A 26,330-nucleotide genomic window follows, 5' to 3' on the forward strand; every position below is an offset into this window, starting at 1 on the left:
GGTCCACTGTGGTAGTAGGCAAAATCTCAGCATATAAAAGATTTAGTCCTGACCCTCCTTTCACCTTCCCACCTCCTTTACACTAATGACAACAGGATCAGTAGATTAAAAGTGTCAGCTGCTCTGCCATCAGTCTCTAAAGCTGTTTGTTCTGACTGTAATTTATGGTCATGGCTACACAAGGAGCACTGGCAAATCTCTATAATTATTACAGAGAAGTAACCAAGCACAGAGATGAATGCTTCTGTATGCTAATCCAAGCCCCTACATTTTTATATTCAGCCTGAGGAGCCATCAATTCATACCATGATTTCCTCTGAAAAGAAATCTTGAATCCCTTGAGAAAAAAAGAAAAAAAAACAACCTTTGATTTTTGAAATTAGGAAATTTGTTTTCCTTTTAGAAATTTGCAGTTCATCCTTTAAGAGTGAATAAGTTCTGTTAACCCACCACCTGTTTTATCTGAATAACTCATAATATTGCCAAAAATAAAAGAATTTAGATGTGTCTGAAAGTGCTTTCTCACATGTATGAGACATAATTTGTAAGAATGAGAAACCAGGTGTGTACTCCCTTAGCAGTAATAGCTTTTGTATAGGGCCCGGGATTTAGGAACTTTTCTTTAGTGTAAAACCGTCTCTTTCTTTGTGTTCCTCTTTATTGGAAACTTGATGCATACCACACAGGTCTGCAAAGTACACTGTTATATAATTATCATGACCTGACGAGAGCAAGGCCCTGTCCAGAACTCCAAACTTGAAGCACTAAGGAACTGAGCAGGTGGCTCAGATATTCCTCCAACAGCACCAAAACCTGTGGAATGAGGCTGTTGAATCCATCCCTTGGGCCCTTATGTCAAACCAGGTGCCACTGTTTGCATCTCTCAATACAAAGTGACTATCAGGGGTTGCAGAGAACAGCCAGCAGAGTTCAGACAAGGACAAACCACAGAGGAAGGAGGGTGGGAAATGGACAAGTGCTGTCCTTCAGGGGTGGATGCACTGAAGGCAAGCTGAGACAGGGAGAATTTGAGGTTTAGTACTGCACCAATGGGGGGAATGTAGTCCAAATTCCTGTCCTGAGTGGTTGCTTATGTGGCTACTGGTAGTCTCCAGGTGGCTTCCTTGACCCAGACTTGGTGAGCTGGGGTTCCTCATTCATGAGCTTAGACTTATGGTGGTCCTTATAGGCTAGGTTGTTTCCAGAACACTTAGTGATTGTATGCTTCCCAAATACACAAATTTCCTATGTAACCTCCCTAGTGAGTTGAACGCATGGCTGACTAGCAAGATATCACCCTTGACCTCACTGATGGCATCTACCAGTGGGACAATTGTCTCAATGTCCAAATGATTGGCAGGCTTGTTCCAGAAGAGCATGCTGGGATTCTGTGAGGCCAGCCTTCCAGGCATGCTTTGCACAGCCCCTCAGATAGATTCCAGATTGGACTCATTTGCTGTGTCCATATCCCAATTATCTTCCTGGATTCCTTCTTCTCCCTGTTAGCACTTAATCGTGTACTTCCAAGACAACAGGTCCACCTCCAGCTGCTCCTGCAAGTACTGATGTTCATTTCCTATGCTTCTACATCCTTCCATCTGTGGGGAACAGTTCTCCAGTTAGCAACTTCAAAGAAGTGGACTTCTAAACACTACTGGGTCCCACCAGAGCCATTTTTGTGTTGAGGTCAATACCCAAATCTAGATTATTGTAGATACAAGGCCTGTCATTTTTTATATTTGAAGCATATGTACTGCACCATAATAACAGATGATAGGATTTTGACACACAGTAGAAAATAAAATGACATCATCTTGCTGCTCACAACCCTTCTGTCGGTCCTATGCCATCATTTTCAGTGGGAATGTCTTTTAAAATATGGACATAGGCTGGGCATGGTGGCGCACACCTTTAATCCCAGCACTCACTCAGGAGGCAGAGGCAGGTGGACCTCTGTGAGTTCAAGGCCAGCCTGGTCTACATAGTGAGTTCCAGGACAGCTGCAGCTACAGGGAGACCCTGTCTCAAAAAGACCAAAAAAAAAAATATGGACATAATCAGAGCTAAACACTTTTAGCTTATCTTTCAGGCACAGTTACTGCTTATTTGTAAACAAGCTCATTGAATCATGTGCTCCTCTTGTGATCTGGTCACTTGTTACTGATCCCTCAGAACCCTACCTTGCCCTCCACCTGAAATAGTAAGTTAATGTACCTATGCATGCTTCATATATCAACGTTTTGCAGGAACTGTACTTTTCTCATTGCAAACACTGAAAGAAATTGAGAAAATTCAGTTTGAAGTTACATGTAATATTCTATGTCTAATGCAAGATACTCTGATAAGGGTGGGTCTTGACTTTTACTTCCCCATTTCATGCTAGATATACTATTTCAGTAAAAATTGAGCAAAGCCTTTGGTCTGGGGCACAGTTCAGAGAGACATGTGAAGGAATACATGATCAGCAGTCTGGGTTTGTTCTTGATCTTAAAACAGATGTTAAGAGCCAGATTGTTTCTTTATTAAGGCATAACTGTAATGTGGGATAGAAATGCCATAATTTTCTGTAGCATTTCCTCTTTGCTCTGAGTCTGCTGGGCCAGTTTGGCAATGCTATGGCCAAACCTGGCATTGTACTTTTTCATGTGTATGATCTAATCTTTCTCACAGTGAAAACTCTTCATCTGGTTCTCCACAAACTCCAGTCCTGTCTTCACACACACTGGTCATAAGTCATAATTGCTCATGTAATAGTTCAGTTCATTGTTGTGGATGTGGATGATATTGGTACAGATGTCATTCAGGAAATCCTGGGAGTGGGGCACAAAGACAAGGATGCACTTCAGAAATTTTAGTTCCTATTCCAAATAGACCCAACCATCTAGGTCCACGTGGTTGGTGGGTTCATCCAGAAGCAGAATGAAGGACTGAATAAAGAAGACCCTATCAAGGGCAGTGACTCTTACCTCCAACCCCCATTGAAGTCCTGCAGCTGCTTGCACTACATGACAGGGGTGAAATTCAATCTGTGTAAGAGACACAAGGCCCTCATCTCAGCCTTGTTGGCACCCAACTTCTCCAGACATTGTAGAGTTCCATGATTTTCTCACACCCCACATCCTTATGAGCAAAACAGCCTCCCTGTCCCACATGACTGGCTCTGTGTCACTTCCATCACACACTGCAAAGGTATTTTGTCATTAGGCAGCATCTCCTGAGTCAGATGCTAGATGGCAATGTGCTTGGGGATGGAAACCCACGTTCCCTATATCAAAGAGCAGCATGGATGTTCCAATTTTATTTAACCCAAGAAGCCATAATGGCAGCCTGACTGAAATTCCAGTTTGGTGTCACTGAGCAGCTCTTCCCATGAAAAGTGACTGAGTGGTTGATAATGTGGACATAAGTAGTGTTGAAGTATGATCACAGGACACCAGTGTCAGCTCCAGCAGCTGTCTTTATCTCAAACTTGTTAGTCAGTTAATCACCTTCTGGGGTCTCTTGACCATTGGGCTCCTCATTTTTCTTCTCTTATACCTCTGGTTATATAACATCATCTCTGTTTCCTTCATGCCCCTTTCTGGGGTGCTGTCAAGCTTTGCCTACTTCCGTTTTTGGTTGTGTTCTTTTTGGTCAGGTGGAAAGGATGATGATGGAACACAGAGGTAGATTACTATTCTTCCAGGGAGTTGGGCCTTACCTCTCAGACTCTCAAAATTATCTTGTATTTATAAGTTTTATTATATTGGGGCAAGAGAGATAATTAAGTTGTTAAGAGCACAGACTGTTCTTGCAGAAGTCCCAGGTTCAAATTTGAGCACTCACATAGTGGCCAGCAACTGCCTGTAACTCCAGTTCCAGGGGATCTGATTCACTCTTCTGTCCTCCGCAGCCACTGCATGACACAGGTACACTTTATATACATGTAAGCATGACACTCATACACATAAAGTAAAACTAAATAAATAATTTGAAAAGATTTATTTTATTTTAAATTGTGTGTCTGTGTGTATGTGTGTCTGTGTGTTGGTGGTATGTGCGTGTATGGGTGCAAGTGGCCACAGGCTCCAGAAGAGGGCATCAGATCCTCTAGAGCTAACATTATAAATTATAAGTACTTTTTTTGCTACCTGACATGGGCATTGAGAACAGATCTCTGGTCCTCTAGAAGAGCATATGAGCTCATATCAGCTGAGCCAGCTCTTAGTGCTTACCCATTATCAGTTTAATAAGCTGTTTCCATAATATTGGTGTCATTCAGCATCTCTTTGGGCTAAAACAATAACTCTAGCTTTAGTTAACAAATCTTGGATTCAAGTACCAATCCTACTGAGTGTTAGATTTTATGAGCATATTTTATGGGAATAACTTCTTTTATCTGTAGCTTTTCAGTCTGAAAATAAGATAATATCAATACACTAGAATAATTTTATTGTTTAAATTAAAAAAATGAACAAAAGAACTTTCACAGTACTGGTACTCATATGATTTCAATAGATTATAGACTTTTTACTCTCATGCTAAATTACTTGAGCTTCTCACTGCTACCTATGTGTGAGCAAATGTACCATTGTCTGGTCTTTCTGGTCAAATACTAACATTAAATTGTTCAACCTGAAGATGCCCTGAAGGATATTAATTCTCCTGCCCCACTCAGTGTAACATTGTTTCCTAGTTTACATGCTTCAGTATATTAGAAAATGGAATTCAGATAACAGCTGGATATTTCAAGTTCACTTCAACAAAATAACTTAGTTTATTTTTGACCAGCCTTGCCAATCCTAGGAACATTATTTAAAGCCCACTTTCCAATTGCTACTTCAATTTGGCTCCACACTTGGAATCAGTAGATATATAGAACATGTTATAACTCAGATCTCTTCAGCATTTCACAACAGCAATAATTTTAGAGTTTTCCTTTCAGCATTTGCTTATATTACTATAAAGATATGCTTATGATTACCTACTTCATGGTTTTGCTTTGAGGAATTAATGAGATGTTACCTGCATAAAAATTTAGCTTAGTGTCTGTATATAATATGTATGCCATAAATTAACATGTTGCCAATATTGTTTTAAGGAGATGTTTCAAAACTTTAACTCATGCTCAAGTGTACTAAACAAAATTAATACCTTATTTAGGATTATTTTACTTCAGTTATCAGGAAATTCAAGTTTCTTTGACATAGTAGTTACATTAACTTATTTAACTGACTCAGGATAATGAAGGCACCGTGAGCAAAGTTCTTCTGCTTTTTCCTTCTAAATTATCTGCATGAATCAATCACATGAGAGACTTCTTCCTCTTCATCTTCATGGTTGAAGTCAATTTACAATGGAACCACACTAAAAATTGCACTTATGTATGCATGTGACTTAAAGCATGCATGAGGGAAAACAAAAGAGTTATCTATATCGCTTTATTCTTGAAGTGTTTTGAGAGTTCCAAAGCTACTATTATTTACTTATTTATTTATTTATAATTTAATAAATACATAGCCATGACTGGCCTGAAACTGGCCAGGGTGTCTTTGAACTCACAAAGATTTGTCTACCCCTGCTCTGGATATGCACCATCATGCCTGGACCAAAGATACTGTTATTGATCTGTTTTGAGAATTGATTTTTTCCTGAATTTCTAGACTTTGCTAAGTAATTGATGCTATCTTGTGTCTGTTTTATTTTTTCAAGATTATTTCTAGTACATTTTTAGCAATTGTGATGTGACTTAGGCTTTCAATTTGAAAATTTCCATTATTAATTTGCTAGAAGAAAATTTCTCTCTTTGGTTATTGCCTTGGCTTAATTGTGTTCTCTGTCAATCTGTTAGCTACTGATTCTCTAGTTGTCTCATGGGTTTTCTCTTATTTTTCTCAATGTGTGGTTGAGTTCTTCTGCTTTCAGAGAGAAGTTCTCAAGCCTGTCTTCTAACTTTATAGGCATGAGGAGGAAAATGTACTTTAAATGGTTGCTAGGTGTGGCAATAAAATAGGGTGAATAGAAACTGTGAGTGAGGAAGACAAGTTTCCTTTGTCCAAGGAAAGGACCACATCCCAGGAGGAATGAATCTCCTATCTTGGAATATAAGTTTTTAGCTAAAAAGGTAAATATTGCTTAAATAAACTACTTGACCAATCTATCATAGAGTCTATTTGGTAATGATAATATAAATAACAAACTAGTGATTTTTATAAGGGAAACCCTGAACTGCCTTGATTTTTCTGTGACTTCATTTCTTGCTCAAATAAATATATTGCAGAATACCAGAGTGGCATCCATCTGAAAGTTCTGTGAGGCTATTTGAAATGCAGAAGATGTGACTGTCAATGACAACAAATCACTGTCTCCTTCAGGTGGAGGAAGTGCTCTGTAATCAAACTGTCAGTCTGTGAATATCTGAAATCCTCAGGAAAGAAAGCCAAGTTTGTAATATAAACTTGATATGTGTGATGTACAAGCTTGGAACTTGGTAATAGTGGCCACCAGGGCAATCATGGTGAAGTGAAGTTCATATCTCACACTGAGGCACAAGGTTCACCTTATAAAGCCTGCTGTGATGTAAGCACAGTTGCTTCTTTCTGTATCTTGGGCAATATTTCTGCAGGGGTTGAATTTCCTCTGTAGTTAGACTGCTCCTAAGGCAACAATCTCTATAGAAACAGCTTCAACTAATAAGCAACTTATAGCTATAATTGCAGCTAGGTGACCAAATCCTGTTGTTCACTGATACTACTTTCTTTTTCTTTCTGGCCCAAAGCATAATGGAAGTTTGCTTCTGTTCATAATTTGTAAATAACTATAGTGCATTCTGTTGGCTTGTATTTCTCTTCTCTGTTATCCTTCCCTTTGTTTACTTAATAATAATCATCCTGCAATATTGACTGAAGCTTGAAAATAAGCAGGAAACATTGTGCTTGTATCAACATATATTCTTGCAATTCATGGTGCACATTTGAGGTTATCATTGGTTGTGATTATTGGCTGGGTTTGTGTGATTTTACCTCTTATTAACATTTGTTGCTTTGTCTTACCTTGAAGTTTTATGCAGTCTTTTTTTCCTGGAAAGGACTGGCAAGACTATTTTAGCCTAGATATGTTTTTTTTTTTTGATATTTCTTTGACAAAAATCAATGTTTTCACTCTCTTCTTTTTTAAAAACTAAAACAATGCCAAGAATATTAAATGAAAGAGTAAAAAAAAAATAAATAAATCAATTTATTTCAAACCACATTTAAAGGTTAACTTGAAATGTACAATAAACCTGAAAATTAAAAAACCCTTAAAACACAGGTGTAATTCTTTATAAAGTAGAAGAAGTAGATAGTTTTTGGATAGAACAGGAAAATATCAGACATAAAATAAGGTGTTATAATTAAAATACTATTTAAATATATTGAAATAACAAAACCATGCACATTTCTATTTACAGAATCTATGTAGAATGCTTAAATTAATTAAGAAAATCTCACTATTAGTCAGCTATTACTTTGCAAAAGAAAATATTCAACAAAGACATGAAATACTCAATTTTTTTCAGCAGGAAATCAAAACCACAACTACATGTAGCTACAAATCACTAAACACTCCTGTTTATTTATTGAAATTTATCCATTTTATTTTCTTTCCTTCTCTTTTTCTATAGTTTTATTGCCCCATCTTTACACTGACAGTTTTTTTCTCCCATGTCATCCTGTCCTCTGTTGTTACCTCCAGGATATTTTTACACTGAATAATTTCTTTTTGTCTCTGGAAATTGCACCAGGTATTTTTAAATCCCATTCTTTCTCACATTATATCCAATTTGAACACTTATCATGATGCTTCAGGTCCCTTCTCTTTTTTGAGCTCCTTAATTTCTCAATGTATTTTAATGTTTTTTCTTGTTACCATTAGACACATTTTCTCCTTTTATTGGATCTGTGACTTTGTCAATTCTGTAGTTATGAACTATTTTCTTGATTCCGTTGTGAAGTGTTATGCTTTGTTCCTCGGGCAATAATTCATAGGTCACCTCAATCACCTTCTGGCTTCAGATGAGCGGTGTAAAGAGGCCTTGGCCCTAGAGATGATATAAGCTCTTGAAGAACCCAGAGTACATCTGTGCATTCAAGCTCCGCACTGGAGCATGCAGTCTAAGTCATGCTAATCTTCTGTGTGCTATAAACATTTTCCAGCCTGAAACTGTCCAGTGATGGTCCTTTCCTAGTTCTTCAATGTCCTGTCTCATGAAACAGAAATGATGAATTATCCTTTTATAGAACCCTATAAATCTTTCTGTGTTTTTTTTCTTTTACTCTGTATCAAAAATGCCTCTCATTCTGACATTTCTTTAAGTCTAAGAACATTTTCTACAATTTATAAAAGCACATAGATCATTCATATTTTCTTTTCTGAAAAGAACCTGTAATTTCTCTTCTGGAAGAAATCTAAGAAATATTAGAGTTCCCTCCAGTACCAGCTGTACCCTTCTTTAAATGCCTCATTTGCTATGATATGGTAGAGTTGGCTCCTTTATACTGTTCCATCTGGCATAAGTTTTAGCTTGTTTTTCTTCCTCATCCTGTTTTTTAACAAGATAATATTTGTTTATTTATTTTATGTGAATTAGTTTTATTCCTGCATGTATATAAGTGGATCCCTGTCATGCAATGCCCACAGAGACCAGAAAAGGTTGCTGGATCTGGAACTAGAGTTTCTGATGGTTGTTAGGAGTCATGTGTATGTTGGGAGTCAAACCTAGATCCTCTGCAAGAGCAGGCAGTTCTCTTAACCACTGAGCCACCTCTCTAGCTCCTATCCACATCCTTAAAAGCTAAAAATCTCTTGATTCTAATGAGTTTTATAGTTTTTGAACACATAGATTACTTAAAATTCCCTATATTATGCAGTAAAAAAGGAGACTTAAATTGAAAAGCAAAGTATTAGCAGTTTGCTTCTTGTAAGTATAACTGTTTATTTTGCTATGTTTCTGAAAATGTATGTCATAATTTTATAATTCTTTCTAAACTTCTACCAGAATGCACTCTAATTTCATCAGTTAGATATATAATCAAATATCTGTGAAGTAGATTTGTCCTATAACTATTGAGGTTCTTTTGTCCACAGTGACCCATGGTATCGTGCTGTAGATTAATGCATCAACCTGGTTTTGCACAAAAAGTAGGCTTCTCTTTTTCCTAAAAAGAGTGACCTACAATCAATAATCTCTGGCATTATAATCCAAAATAAATCACATACCCAAACTGATGCTGAGACATTTTCTCGAGTCAATAATGATTGACTCACGAAAATCAAATATATCTGTGTACAGTTCGTAATACCACATGAGAATTACAGCCTCTGAAATATCACTTCCCAGATAGAGACACCAATTCAACAGGGTAAATAGCCAAAGTGTACTGGGTTAGCAGACATCCAATGACAGGAAATAGAGAACCAAGTTACTGCATTCATCATTTTTTTGCACTGAAGACTGCCTCAAGGGACATGCCTATACTGGAGGAAAAATGTCTAGAGAAAAGAGAGAGAGGGCTTTCTCTGGGATCTATGATATCTCCAGCCATATGTATTTGGCTATATTTACAGTGCCACCCATGAGTTCCCTCCCATTAAGTTGTATTTAAGTCTGATTAGTTGTTGATTACCTCATGGAAAAAGAGTGCCAATATTGTACCAGTAGAGAGAGTTTGCTCTGCTGGTCTTTTGGGTGTTAGGATTTACAGCTGGGTTGGACCATTGATTTTTTTCCCCATAGCAGCTTGAATGATATCCTCTAGAACTGGGAGAGCTAGTCTTCAGGGAGGAGGCTTCCAGGTCAGTTCCAGTTGCATTGCTCCAATCCTGTGTCTGACATATGCCCTGTCCTCAGAAATAGGGTCTTCAAGTTCTGAGAGATAATCTCACTCCTCTGTCCCCTGTTTAATTACCTCCATTTTCCCCTTGAAGATACTGACTTCTATTATCCCCCCCTCTTGAGTTCCTTCTCCTTTACCCCCATGGTTCTTTGTATGTCCTTTCCTCCTCCCTTTCAAGTTGAATACCCCCATATTCCCCTTGGTAACATATGTTCCATGCTATTCCCTTCTCTTGGTCTCTTTCTTTCCCTTTACCTCCATGCTTCCCTTCCATTTTCCTGGCTCTTGCTGTTACATCAGGATATATACTCACAAATAAGGGGCTAGTGCTACGATATACAAATGAGGGAGAACATATGTCACTTGTTTTTCTGAGTCTGTGTTACTTCACTTACTATAACAGTTTTTAGTTCCATACATTTCCCTGCAAATTTCATAATTTCATCTTTTCCTACCACTGAGTAGAACTCCATTGTATAAAAGCCCAAGAAAACTGCTTCTTCTTGTTGTAAAGATGGCTCAGAGATTAAGAGTGCTTAGTTCCTTCCACAAACTATGTAACAAGTCAAGCATTCCTGACAAATTACTGAAATCCTAGCTTGAGGGAGACAGAAACAGGAGGATAACTGGGGTTACAGTACAACCAAGATAAGAACTTCATTTCAGGAAGAGATCCTGCTTCAAGGTCTGAGAGTGATGATGAAAGGAAACAGCGAATGCCCTCTTCTGATCTCTGCACAAACACACAAACACACAAACACAAACCGGCACATACGTGTACATACAGTCACGCAGTCACACAGACACATACAGACACAAAACTAAATAATAAATCCAAATAAAATAATAAAATTTCTTCTGAAAAAGACTGATTTAAAGAGTACATTTTTGAAGAAAGTATTAATTTTACTCAGTATTTTTAATTAGAAATTTATTCTTACTTTTGTATGTATTACTGTATTTCCTCCATGTTTGTAAGTTTATCCGTGATGTGCAATACCCGTAGAGGTCAAAAGATGGCATCAGATCCCTTGGAACTAGAGTTAAGGATGGTTGTTAGCAATCATTTGGGTGCTGGCAATTGAACTCAGATGCTCTGCAGAAGCAGCCAGTGCTCTTAACTGTTGAGCCATTTCTCTAGCTCATCAGAATTAGTAGTACTTTGCTGGAAAACTAAAAGATAAGGAGGAATTCATGTTTAAATTGGAGAAATGAAGACAGCATTCCTAATGGACAGAGTTGTGAACGAGCAAAGTAAAGATCTGTCAAGAAATAAGACCAGTGTAAAAAGTTCAGTCTGTAAAAAACTACTTAGATATTGTTTTATTCTAGTCAAACAATAAACACTGAAATACTTTTATTAAAGAAACAACATATTTACATTTAGCTTTCAAATTATCACCATGGTGTAAATAATAAGAGATTACAGGAAAGCAAAGAAATTATAAACATCACAGAACTTCACTTAGAAGAAGGGTGATAATAAAATAAAAGCAGGGAAAATATTGCATGGCTTTCAGAGACATTTATGAGACAAATTAAATATGGTGCAGCGATAGACTTCATAGGACTCTCTAGTTCTCAAACTTGCCTCAAATCTATTTAGCAACATATTAATGGATGTTTATATTTAGTCTGCCAGAGTTGAACTGCCTTGGCGATTCAGTTGATTGTGTTCAAAGACCTAACAGTCTAGAACACCAGAGAGACAGAAATAGTTAGCATGTGTCCAAATGTGCTTTAATCAGTTTTTCTTCTAAATAACTTTAGATAGTTCCAAAGTAGCAATTAATTACGGTAACATCAAAATGTAGATATTTGCAAAGAATACTGAAAATCAAGTCCATATGTGCTGAATTTATTAGCTGAATTGTTGGGGTGCTATATTTCCAGCAGCACTCTAGTTTGGATCATTTGCTGCTCTTTACCTAAGGTGATAAAACAGCATTAGGCCCTGCAGGGCTAAATGTGTGTGGTAGGTGCCCAGCAAATGTATCAATGATTAAAAAAAAAAGTCTCATTCTGTCACCTTGAACTCTTCCTAACAAGTTGAGAAATTAGACTTTAGCTAGAAATCTAGACCCACTATCTCCTCTGTTTTTTCATCAAATTTAGCTTTCATAGATTATGCAGAGACAATGGCCTATTAGATGTTCAAAAAAGCTGTGCTTAGACACTTTATGTAAATCTGGCCTTTCAAGTGAGATACATCACTGTCAAAATATTCATAGCTACTTGTTGAGGACAAGATTAGATAAATAATTAATTATAAGAAAAAGAGCTAAGACTAACTTTACACATAAATTGATTTAAAGGACTTAAAATTTCCTGCTTAAATGAGTCAACAGGAATGACGTGTGAGTTTCATGCATCAGAGCAGGAAGTAGGAAACAGTATCTGGTATCTACTAATATAAGAAGCATAGCATCGTGAACAGGGCACTGATACAATGAAAGTAGACACACAGATACCAGATAACAAGAAAATGGATCTTCAGATATGGGCTGATATAAACTGCTAAATGTCTACCTGACAACATAAGACTGATTGTTACTTGGGAAGCCAGCTTGGACAGAGTAGATAGGATGTTGATAGTTAACTTTCATTTAGTTGAATACTTGAGTTGGGCTTTTGACATTAGATGAATTCTAAGTACTCAAGGAAATGTAAGTAGGGACAGAGGAACATCACTCACTAAACAAAGCAACTCTATGTGCTGAGGATCTTTGTAAACTATGCGAAAGAAAGAAAGAAAGAAAGAAAGAAAGAAAGAAAGAAAGAAAGAAAGAAAGAAAGAAAGAAAGAAAGAAAGAAAGAAAAGAAAGAAAGAAAAGAAAAGAAAGAAAGAAAAGAAAGAGAGAGAGAGAGAGAAGGAAGGAAGGAAGGAAGGAAGGAAGGAAGGAAGGAAGGAAGGAAGGAAGGAAAAGAATGAATCCCAGTCCATTGGCTTCTGCACTGGCACCAAACACAATGAAATTCAATTTCAGCTCAATTATTTTAGTTGCACGACCATGAGAAGACACTTCACTATTAGAATTATGAAAATAAAGCTGACAATAAGTGGTTTAGAGTTTTTGTTATGAATGGGAACTTCTACAGTATCTGGAAACGCATTTAATATTTTTACTATAACACTACAACTGTCATCACCAACTTCATTATTTTATATCAGAGAATCATGATTTAGAAGTTCACTTAGGGGATTAAATTGCGAGTTAGGAAAAATGAATATTAATAGTAATGGATTTGAAGCGAGAAAAGAAAAATAACAGCTTTGTGTGGAAAGTAATTTTGATGATATTAATTTTCTGATATACAAATGCTAATTGGGGGGTATTCATGTTAAAATGCAAAGGTAGAGGCATCTGGAAACCAGGAAACTTTTTCTCATATGATTTTCTGAAGAAATATAACACCAGAAGCAACATCAGATGTGTATCATCAATTTAGGACATTTTCTGTTATGGACTCCATTTCTCTTAAAATGTTTGTGGGATTATGGAATGTGGAGACTAGTTGCTAACATTGATTAATGAAATATTCTATAGGATTGCCTGCTTAAAATCTATACTTTAACTTTCTGCCTCTTAAAACCAGGGTAAGGCTTTAGTAACCTCTCTATACTCATTTACATTCCTGTAAATTGTAATAAAATAATTTTAATGCATATCTGCAATAATATAACATTAGTGTCCTCTTAAAATTTAATTACTAATGGAACAGTGTGAGGAAGTAAAGCCTTTCATGAAGTATATTCTTTAAAAGCTGAATAAAATTTCATAATGTAGAAGTACTATACTTTGATTATTCATTGATCGGTTGATTACCCATTCCTTAGTTGTCTCCATTTCTTGTCTATTGTGAATTTAGCAGCATATAACCAGGATGAGGCTAGATCTCTGTAAGAAGACACAGAGTCCTTTGGGTATGTGCTCAAGACTAGTATAGCTGGATCATGTTGGTGATTTGTTTTTAACATTTTGAGGAACCTCCACACTGATTTCCATAGTGGCTGAACCTGTTTGTACTCTTACAAGCATACATATGAGTTCACCTTTCTCCAAATTCTCACTAGCATTTATCATCATTTGGTTTTTGAATTTTAGCCATTCTGACTAGGGTGAGTTAAAATGTCAAAGTAGTTTTAAATTGCATTTCCCTGCCGGCTAAAGACATTCTATGTTTAAAAAAAAAAAAAAAAAATTCTTAATCATTTGTTCTTCATAATTTGAAAACTCTGTTTAGTTCCTTAACCCAATTTTTAATTAGATTGTTTGTGGCATTGTTTTTTAATGTTTAGGTTTTTTAATTGAGTTTTGTGCAGGGTGAGAAATAGGAATCCCATCTGTTCTTCTACATGAAGCTATCCAGGGTGATCAGCATCATTTGTTAAATATGTCTTGTCCAATGAATGTTTCTGGAAACATTGTCAGAAATCTAGTGGCCATATGTGTCTGCACTTAAATCTGAGTCCTCATTTCTATTCTAATTATTAATGTGTCTGTTCTTATGCCAGTGCCACACTGTTTTTATTACTATCACTCTACAGTATAATTTAAAATCAAGGGTGGTGATGCCTTCAGCATTGAATTTGTTGTTGAGGATTGCTTTTGGTATCCTGGGTTATTTGTGAATTTGAATTTTTAAATTAGAAAATAATGCTGCAGTAAAAATGGAATGTTGTTCTGAATGGGGATTTTTCAGAAAAGGAAAATTCATCATTTATGCCTAGTAATGTAATTATTGTGACTAAAATAAGTCTTAATTAAAATATGCAATCATGAAAACAGGCTTCCATAGTTAAAAGAAAGGAAAAAGAAATCCCCCACTCAAAATACTGGGGTTTTAGACATTTAGAAACTGAAATAATAACAAGATTTATTTTTCAATGACAAAGACAGGGAAACATGGTATATTTGATGAATAAATATTATGTAAAAATTTGTTTTTATTGAATTTTTGTGTTTTTTTTATTTGTTTTTATTGAATTTTTGTGGGTTTTTATTGAATTTTTGTGGGTTTTTTTTTTTTTTTGTCTTTTTGAGAAAGGGTCTCCTTGTAGCCCCAGCTTACCTGGAACTCACTATGTAGGCAAGGCTGGCCTCAAACTCACAAAGATCCGCCTGCTTCTGCCTCCCAAGTGCTGGGGTTAAAGGCATCTGCCACCATGCCTGGCGTAATTTTTGTGTATTTCATGCAGAATATCTCAAACAATCTTAATCATTTTTCCTAAAACAATGTTTTAAATATTTTATTTATTATTTTTATTTTATGTGCACAAGTGTATTGCCTGCCTGTATGTGAGTGACCCGTGTTAAAATTTTATTATTTTTATTTTGTGTGTATGTGTGTATTGGCTGCATGTAGGTAAGTGCACCCATGTCATGCAATGCCCACACAGGATAGAAGAGGCTGTTGGATACCCTGGGACTGGAGTTACTCACAGTTGTTAGCTGCCATGTGGATGTTGGGACTCGAACCCGGGTCTTCTGCAAGAACAACCAGTGATCTTAACCACTGATCCATCTCTCCAGCCACAGTTTTAATCATCTTTATACCCCTGTATCCACCGGCATACTCCCATAGGCTCCCTCCCCTTGCCCCACTGGAACCCATATACTCTGTCATCCATGTTAAGGCCCATGGTGTCAAGTCAGTGTAAGGAATTCAATGTACAGATATTATTAGTTATGTACATAACTGAATGAGGTTCAAATATTATTCCAGTGGCTAATCAGATTTTTTCTTAGAATGAAATGCAAATAAATATTATTTTCAATTTTAATATTAATTATATTAGGAAGACTAAGTCATGCCTATTCTCAAGGGAGAGTGAAGTCTATCCATGTGGGCAGCATCAGATGGTACAAGCGGAGTGCAGCAGGATGTCCCCAGGTGTCTCAGCAGCACCCTGCAGGTAGTTTCAGTACTGAGCAAAGAGCCAGATAGTGAAGACATGATGAACAGATGAAATTTGCAGGCATTTCTTAACGACTGAAAGAGGAACCTCATCTGAACCATTGATAAAACTGTCTTTCCTCCTATTATTAAACTGGGATCCGTCATTACTCTCTGTGTTCCTTGCCAGGAAGGGGTTTCCATTACCTTTAGAGTAATACTGATCTTTGCAAGCTGAAACTTCTGCTGTCACAACTGAACAGTGACGAAGAAAAATAATACCAGTTAAGGACAACAAATTAGAATGTGAAAGGCATTAGGGAACAGAGAGAAAGGGGTGAAGAGCAGATGATTAAAATGTCACAGAACTAAGCATTTCGATGTGAACTGGTAATATTTAGCTCTTTATTTCTTCCCTGTGGGTACATGGCAGATTCCCCCTCATAGGATATTTACTGACTTTGGTCCTATTTGGAAGACAATGAGCTATACACAAAGCCTCAAAGTGAATCCTGTGTAGTATAAAGTTACTATAGAAATAATAAAAATAAAAACTGTCAGCGTAAGAGCTACTTCAAAAAGTGGAACGAGTCTTCACCTTAGGACACTCTCAGATCTTGAAGTTTTAAATTACTGGACAAGGATAAACCCAAATCTCACAGAAAGCAAGCAAAGCCACAAGGGGCAAAGCCTAGATTGACGGTAAAAGGAGGAAGGATGAGAATCAGGAGAACAGCGACTTGTCCAGGATTCAGCCAGGTCTTTTCCAGAATCCCCATTTACCACTCCTGGAAACAGCCTTCAGGTTCCTACATACTACTGCTGCTTCTGAGGAAGAAGTTCTTTTCTCTGAAGGAAACAGTAATTTCCTGGAACGTGACACTGGCTAGGGTGCCATAAACATACATTTTTTCACGTTGGCATGAAGTGAAAAACGATCACAACTTTGGCGAGGGCAGCTGTGTGGCCACTAATCAAGAAACCACTAGGGGGCTGGAAAGATGGCTCAGTGGTTAAGAGCACATACTGCTCTTCAAGAGACCTTGAGTTCAGTTCCCAGCACCGACATGTGGAGGCTCACAACTTCCTCTAACTTCAGTTCTAGAGGACCAATCTGTTCTACTTCCTGGGTCACCTCTACCCACATAAACATACCACACATACATACACACACACATGCACACACCACACATAAACACACACATGTTCAAAACTGAAAATAATGATAAATCTTTAGAAAGGAGGTAAATAGGATAAAAACAATTTCAGTATCTCATGGTCTTTTTTAGAACTTAGCAGAGAAGAAAATTAATATTATAACCATATTCAGGAATATACGAGAGCAGAATAAAGGATTAGGGAGCTACTACTGAACTGTTGTCTATGAAATGAATCAAAGTGCTAGAAATGAAACATTAAAATATAAATATTGTTTGTAAAATTAAACAGCACTACTAATCCTGTTGAACAGAATAGTGTCCATAGAAAATATCTAATATCAGCGTCAAGGAAGGCAGAGAAAGAGAATAATCCAGTAATACTGCAGAGATGTTTTCAAACGGATGACATAAATGTGGCTCTCACATAATATATATTTAAGCAAAAAGTCTTTAAAATTAGACCTTTTGTCATTATTTTTACAGTTTTATTACTCCTGATGTGCCCTGAAGCCACTTCGTCAATTTATAGGGGAATTCCATGTGTGTTTTTCACTAATTGAACCAAGTCTGTGAAGGAATTCGCACTGGGCTGTCATTTTTACAAGTCCGTCTCTGGCACCTGCTACAAAATACAATTATTCATTTCTTAAAATATTATTAGTTAATGGTAACATTTTCATTCTTTTCCTTCTGGTGAGTTCTTATTGTTTCAATTTTGAATATGTTTCAATAATTCTTTTACATTTTAGAATAAGACATTTTATGTATTTTTTCTCAAATGCTTTTCAATATAGTTTATTGATTGCAGTTTATAATTTTTTACCTTAATCCATCTCAGTAACATATAAAAATTCTATTGACCAATATCCTTCATTTCCAGACTTAAGTCTTATTTTTTAAATTCTTAACTTGTACACAGTATATAAGGATTATTAACAATTCAGTACCTAAGTGTGTTTCTGATATATGTAAGAGTTTCCACCCCGGAATAAATACCATTAGTTTCCATTGATTGGCATATAAGCAACATTCAGGAAATATGTTAAACATAAGACAATAAATACAAATTTTTCTACCATATTAAATTAAGGTTTTACCCTAAAATCCCCTTTTCCTATGTCTAAAAATTTTTCTTTCTTGTTTTCTTACATTCCATGTTTGTTTCACATTTGACAACACATTTAATTCATGTCACACAAAAGCTCACGTTTAATAACCATGCTGAAGTAATGAGAAGCACCAGTGTTCAGATGTCACATGTAGTTTTCCTCTTACTGCTTTTCATGAACCTGAGGCTACATGGTACATAAATCTCTACTTTGAGAAAATTCGTGTCTTCAAGTCATCAAGGTAGAACTTCTCCTCACTGACTATGTATTAATATTAATATTAATATTGTGAAAACATAATCATTCAGGTGCATACTAAATTTTTTTGGTCTTTTTGAGACAGGGTCTCCCTGTAGCCCCAGCTGACTGGAACTCGTTATGTAGACCAGGCTGGCCTCAAATTCATAGATACTCACCTGCCTCTGCCTCCCAAGTGCTAGGATTAAAGGCATGAACCACCACGTCTGGCTGGTGCATACTATTTATCTATCTGTCATCTATTTTTCTAACTATAGGCACTATGTGGTTGAAATTGGAGTATATAAATTGAAGTGAACGTTTTCCCAACGTTGGTATGTTTTTAATCAGTGTCTGTGCATATATAATCTCCACAAAGCAAAGATGCACACAGTTGATTCTATGAAAGTATTCCCACATGATGCTACTGCGTAGAGGGTGCTGCATAGCATAACTGCTTATGGTTTTATAGTTCCATAGTTGTTTTCTTCTTTCAAAGTTAGACTACAATGGATAATAATCTTGAAATCATCTCTTGATGGAGGTATTACGAAGTGAAACAAAACACATACAATATTTATGAAAGCTGCATAGGGTTATATAGCATTAGCATTATAAAGCTTCAAAATTACATACAATTTGGTTAGAGTAAAAACTTCTATATTAAGCATATTTTACCAGAACTAAAAACAAGCAAATTCGTATGTCAGAGTTCATAAAAACGTGATTTCCTCAGGGCTGGAGAGATGGCTTAGCAGTTACAAGCACTGGCTGCTCTTACAGAGGACTTGATTTGGCATTTTAGCACCCACATGTTGACTAACAACCATCTGTAATTCCAGTTCTAGGAGATCTGATACCATCTTCTAATGAGCACTGCATGTCACGGTGCACTTACATACATGCAGACAACACTCTCATACACATAAAGTAAAAAAAAATACTTAAAAAATAAATAATTTTCCATTTTACTTATTTCTAACATTTGGGGTGGGTTTTCCCACATCACTCACAGTCTAGAAAGACTTTCACAGACATGCCCACAAATTCATCTCTAAAGCAATTCTAAATACCATCAAGTTGATAACTATGATTAACCATCATTTCCACCCCTGTTAACTTGAAACACAAATGCAACCCTTGCACAGCATAAACCTCGGCCATATTGTCTGTCTCAGTGCCAACTCATAATGCAGAATTCATTCACCACAATTCCAACATTGTCTAACAGTCAACAAATCTGAGACTTAGATCAAATTTCTTAACCGTGATCTATAAAATTTTTAAAAATGAATTACATATCTCCAATACACAATCATGCACACACACACACACACACACACACACACACACACACACACATACATAGAAAATACCATTCTGGAAGAAGAATGAGGGCATTGCAAGGAATAATCAGATCAAAGCCAGAGTGAACCTAGCAGGGTAAATGCCAAATCCTCTAGCTCCATATCTGCTATATTGAGCATGCAATAGAGTCATCTGGGTTTCAAATGGCTTAGGAAGTTCCACTTCTTCTGTTCTACCATTTGCCACACACTGCTTCTCTCTTGGGCCAACTCATCTCCATGCCTGCAGCCTTTCTCTAAAGACATTCTATTCTTCTGGCATCTCCAACATACTTAGGTCTCCACTGAAACTTAGACTTCCTCCTAACAGCTTTATTTATTAGTCTCTCAGGATTTCTTTATAAGGATCAACCTTGGCACACACTTTCTGGATTCAGTAGTCAGCAGTCATCTGGAACCATGGTGCAAGATTTCATGGCCCCTTCAGTCCTTCATCTTTCTTACCTATAAGCCAGTATATGCAGGTAACTCTGCTATATTTTGCTGCCAGCATGTGATAAAGCCTAGTTCCCTTATATTATAGTTGCATAGGTCTTTGAACACTTTCATGGGGGAAAAGGGGTGGAAATATTTTAAGAGCCAGAAGTGATAGATGAATACAAAGAAACGTGTCTGGACACCACAGAATAGTTGAACATATGAACTGACAGCTTTTGTGACAGCATGCATAAGACCTGTGCAAACACAAGCCAGACAAGGGCCCATCATGGATTAGGGAGGAAGGCAGGAACTCCCAGCTCTGGCAGAGGCTCTATTGACATTTGTTGGGTCCTGGGACAGGCACAGTCAGTTTTCCTTACTGGTGCGATGCATGGTAGGTTGACCAGACTACAAGGGACAGACCCATGTCAAAGAATACTATGTAACCCAGATTAGACTGGGTAGGCCTTCCTTTAAAAAACTGATAAATAGTAATTGAAGTCATGAAGACAGGGGTGTAGTAAGAAGGGGTTGGAGAGAGAGAGGAGGGGTTTGAGTATGATCAAAATACATTGTATGAAATAATGGAATCAACAAAAATATTTTTAAAAGATGCAACCTTCAATGGGTGAGTTTTGCCCTTGTGGAACCTTTCCTGTTTTGTAAATATGAAGTACTAGGGTTTTTCTTTAATGGCATTAATCTTTTTGTTTTGCTTTATATACACTTGTCTGGAACTTTAAATTTATATCCACATAATTCTTTACCAAACTTCAAAGTTTCCATTTTTGCTCCATTCTTTGCTCCTTTTGACTATAGACCTGGGTGAGAACATGACCTGAATATTACTTTGTCTTAAAATTTCCTCTGTCAAACATATTAATTGGTTATTTTAAATTTCAACTTCATTTGGGTTCTCCTTTACATGATACAAAGGTTATTATATGAATGCATATTCACAAATCCAAATGTTGAAAATTGATAATATGATAGAATTCAGGGATGAGTTTTGCAAGTTAAGATTTACCTTTCCACCATGCAAGTACCATATTCAGCATCATCTTGAAAGAGAATGACCTGGCCATCACCTACCACCAAAGCTGACACTATCCCGATCTTCAATACCCAAATGTCCCAGATCTATGAGAAATAAGTTTCTGCTGTTTGTAAATTTAAATGTTGATACATATAAACAGAATTTATTATTTATCCTATAGATGCATGTATTATACACATGTTACAGATAAGGCTCTCTAGCAGAGAATATAAAATCAAGATTATACATTATTAAATCAAGATTAGATAATAGTTTAAATTATGTCACAATGTAACTATAGAAGGATTCAAACCCACACATCTGCACTAGTAATTCATAACCTTAACAAACATGTCTTATTTTCTGCATTACCTCTTCAGTAGAAACTAAGAGGCTGTTGACATCATCAACTATTTATAGATATGTAGTTTATAGTTGATGTCACATAGCACAATGTGAAATACACACTCAACTAGTTTTCCCTTTTGCTTCATCCTTCTATAATCTACAAGCAAAAAACATTATCTAAAAGTAGAAAAAAAATCTTTATGCATGAACTGTATCCATTTTCTGTCCACAGAAAACTTAACAGTGTTAGATACTCTATGTAGTCAAAGAGAATTCTTAGTAGAAATATTAAACATAAAAACATGTTTCTGGGATTATATGCAGTGGGATAGGATACAAAAGAATGATCACAGCTATTTCCCTGGGAAAGTTTGCAACTGTTAGCTGTTTTGATCTTTCACTAAATTTATTTCTCGCTCAGGAAAGAATTGTAAACCATAAAGATGACTCAGCAGTTAAGGGTGCTTGCCTCCAAGTCTAATGATATGAATTCAGTATCTGGAACTCACATGATTTAAGGAGAGAATCAGTTCCTGCATGTTCGTATGTGATCTCCACAGGCAGGCTGTGTCACTTCTGACTGCACACACACACACACACACACACACACACACACACACGCACACGCACACACACATGCACACACACACATGCTACTTTTTTTTAAAAAAAACTTTTTATTTAGCTTTTGTAATTTTATACGAGTTTTTAATCAAATTAAGCCCTCACCATCCAGGCCCTCCATCCCCCTCACTGGACCTCATGATTTCCACAATGCACGTTGAGTCCCATCCAGACAAGCATTTGTCCTAGATGTCCTTCAGTGTAAATGTATCCACTACAGTCTAGTCGGCCCAACTAGAGATCATATATATTGCATACTCTTCCTTATCCAACATCTAGGGCGAGCTCAACACCTATTTCTTTTCTCCCCTATGGGCCCCCATTTAATTGAGTTGGCATAAGTCCTGAGCTTGATGCCACCACTGCCACAAGTTCACATGTGTAGGCTTCCAATGGCCCGAAACCTTCTGCTTCCTGCGTTCATGAACCAGCCCTGGCTCTTACAGTCTTTCTACCTCCTCTTCCACAATGGTTCCTGTGCCATGAACGGGTGAGCTTCAATATAGGAGTCACATCCAAGGATAAACACTCTACATTATCTTATTCTTAAAAACTTGGTCAGTTGTGGCATTCTGTGTGCATTGCACTCCGTTATATGAGGAAGCTTTACAGGTGAGAGTTGAGGGATGCATTGGTTTTCTCTCTAACCCCTGTTCCACTATGTTCCATGAACCTTAGGTATAGAGGTTCAACTGTAGATGTATCACTTAGTACTTGGCATCCCTCAGAAGTATATTCTCTGTGTCTATCCAGATGTGGAATTCTGCAGCAGCCTCCATCTGTTGCAAAAAGGAGCTTCTTTGATGCGTGGTGTACATTATGCTTGTCTGTAACTATAAGTATCCATATTTAACATATAATAAGAAATTTCATTTGTCTAGTGATATTAAAGAGATAGAGTTTTCTCTAGGATTTATTTTCTCTCCTGCCATGTGTATTTGACTGAATTTACAGTGCCACCCATGAGCTCACTCTCATTGAGAGGGCTTTAAGTCCAATTAAATAGCCCCCCAGATAACAGTGCTATGATAGAGGTAGTTTACCATGCTAGTCTTTATGGTTCTTAGGGTTTAGCACTGGGTTTGACCATCAACTGCTTTACTCCCTTGGCAATCTGCATATTATCATTTATCATTATGATAGCTCAATTTTGAGTAGAAGGCCTCCAGTTCAGTTTTGGGGGTCTCCTGGACCATCCTCACCCAACACTCAAAGGGAGGTCTCTGCCTGGTATGTGTTCTTTGCCAAGCAGTTCCCACTTATACACATGCACTAATGCACGGACACTGATTGACATTTCTCATGGGGTTTTGCCCCCCCCCAGGTTCCTAAGCCCCCCAGATTCATTCATCTCTAGATGGGTATATAAATATATAAAATCTGCTGTTTCAGCTACCAAATGTATTTTGTCTTGGTATGGCTGCCTAGGACAGGGCACATAGAATTTCAATATTAACACTATTATACATAGAGTATTGTCTATTAACAAATTACATTCTAATCACTCAATATTCATAAAAGAGCCAACTTACTTTGATTAATTAAGAAAAAATGTGCCTTCGTTATCCTTACTAAGCTATCATTTTACATTTGATAAAATTAAAAGATCTATCACCAATAATATAAGCTGGATATTTTATTATAATTTTTTAGCATTGTTTGTGTCGTTTCTTTAGGACAAAATGCTTTGCTGCACTAATATCAGTAGTGCACAACAGTTTGTCAGCTGTTAGTCAAGGGACAGACATGATAATATGAGTTTTATATCAGCATATATTTTAATTTATATCAAATATAGTTTCCAATACTTAAAGCCTTGGAAACATTTATGTCTACATTAAAAAGTGAAGAAATTGTTTACTGTGAACTGAAAGACAGTTAGAAACCTGAAAATATAGAGTCCTACAGCTCTTAACACTATTCCAATGATGTGCCACAAACAAGTGGATGATCTCTAGTCTAAGTTGCCTTATGATGTCAAAGCCATGTTAGCTTGTGGATGTACATGCCATGATGGACACACAGTGGAAAAAAACTAGACATTCACTGCTAAGACTGGATCTATACTAGTACATAATATTCACCTGCACTGAATTCAGTACAGCAAATATAAACCTGTACTCAACATTCTTTTCATTATGATTTATGTGCTTTTTGTTAGAATTTATGACCATGTACATGTTTTGGTTCCCTTTCTAATACACAGACTACAGTCCACAGGCTTCATAAACGCAGTTCTCTCTGCCTCATCTACTTATATGTCCTTAAGTTCATTTGTCAGTAAAAGTCCGCATGCATCATAAAAAACTAGAAATACATTGATCATCCCGTAGCTCTAATCTTCTTTCTTGTGCAATGACATCATCAGGTAACTTAAAAGTAGTTACAAGCTATTACATTCTAATAAAATTTTATTCCATTAATAATAGAAATAAATTTTTTATGAATTATAGCTATTGTTTGAATTGTGAATCTATATTTTGAAAGAGATGGTTATTGCGTTTCCTCTAAATTTCAAAAATAATAGTAAAACAATGCCATACTGTGATTAAAAAGGTTCCTTCTTCTCTTTTGTGTCTATAAATATGAAATTAAAATTGACCCATGAGAGTGTTAGACAAGAGAGCCATGGTAATATTCTGGACATGATTTAATTTTGGTACTTATGACACTTTTGTCGTAACTTAAGACACTGGAGGAAAAACTGTGACATATATCTTATTTCCTTATATTCACACTTAAATCAACATTATACGTATGATTGATTCTAAAATGATGTTGAAAAACACAAATATTGAATTACATACTAAGTGAATGATGCTTTAAGGACAAAATACTACATTTCTAGAACATGGATTAATCATTAGAAACCACAACACTCAAATACACAAAGTGCTTATCAAAATACTAATATAAATATCAGAACATTAATTTAATGTAATTTTATGACTAAATTTATTTTAGTCATTTCATGGAATAGGTGTACTTATGTATATATGTATGTGTATATAAATTTATCTTATTTTTAATTCTTAAGGTTTTTTTTTTTTTTTGAGACAGGTCTCACTATATAACCTGGCTGGCCTGGAACTTGGTGTGTTTATTTATATTGGTATGTGGATATAAATTTTTTTTATTTCTAATTCTTAAGGTTTTTTTTTTTTTTTTGAGACAGGTCTCACTATATAACCCCTGGTTCGTCTGGAACTCACAATGTAGACCCAGCTGGCTTTGAAGTCACAGAGATCTGCCTGCCTCTGCATTCTGAGTGCTGAGATTAAGGGGGTGCGCCACCACACCTGGATTAATTATTTTCCACCGTTTCCTACGTGCCTGCAGTATATTGTGATCGATCATGTTCACGGCCCACTACTCTCTCTTAACCCTTCCCACTTCTGCCAACCCCCTTTTTCTTCCCCATCACTTCCTCTCTTAGTTCCACATCCTGTTTTGGTGCTAGCGTCATGTAGGTAACCACAGCTTCTGTGTTCAGGATTGCAAAGGCCATGTCAGGTCCAGAGTACCACATTATACAACACTATTTTCCATTTTCCAGCTCCTACGGTCTTTCACATCCTCTTCTGCAATGTTTCCTGCTCGTTGCGGGAGAGGATGTCGATGTTCAGCTTATGGATGAGCACTCAACCGTTACTCTCAGCACTTTCACTAGCTATGAACCTGCACATAAACTGTTGTTACCTACTGGGGAAAAAAATAACTTTAAAAAGGATTGTGGGGGGTGAGCAGCTTTCCTAGGTAATTTTGGCAGCACCCACTGCACCTTGACTCCCCCAGACTCATTCACCTTCCCATGTCCCCCACCCCATCTTTCTTCCTAGCAAGGGCACTGGCACATTTCGTGTCTTGGCACCCCAGACCTCTGGACTGAGCTCTTGGCCTAGACTCCCGACTGCCTCCTGATCCTTTGCATCCACACCAAACCAATACCTTCCTCTAGTCCCCACCTCCCTTTTCATCTATGGGTGGCCCAACCCCCCAACTTCTTGAGGCCAGCATCTTTCCAGGAAGGATCCTGTCCTTAGGAGAAAGCCTGAGAGCATGTGTTCGTCATCCATCTTGGGCCTCTTTGGGAACTCCTGAGCAGCAAGAGGAAACCAATTTGGCCACTCTAATATAAAATCAAAAGACAGAACCAGAAGCCTAGACCAAGAAGGGAACCACGAAGGCACACAAAGCTTACAAAAAGAAGCAGAGCTAAACTCAACAAAGGAAGGCTTGGGTCTCACACAAGAATCAGAAACAACAAAAGAAATCCA

General features: G+C 36.9%; 1 pseudogene; it reads right to left on the reverse strand.

The window, feature by feature from the left end:
• Positions 1-1,098: 1,098 nt before the first annotated feature.
• On the reverse strand, positions 1,099-25,561 carry LOC103730714 (annotated as a pseudogene).
• Between the last annotated feature and the right edge of the window lie 769 nt (positions 25,562-26,330).

The sequence above is a fragment of the Nannospalax galili genome, unplaced genomic scaffold (genome assembly GCF_000622305.1).
Source record: "Nannospalax galili isolate Female #2095 unplaced genomic scaffold, S.galili_v1.0 scaffold873, whole genome shotgun sequence".
Taxonomy (NCBI): domain Eukaryota; kingdom Metazoa; phylum Chordata; class Mammalia; order Rodentia; family Spalacidae; genus Nannospalax; species Nannospalax galili.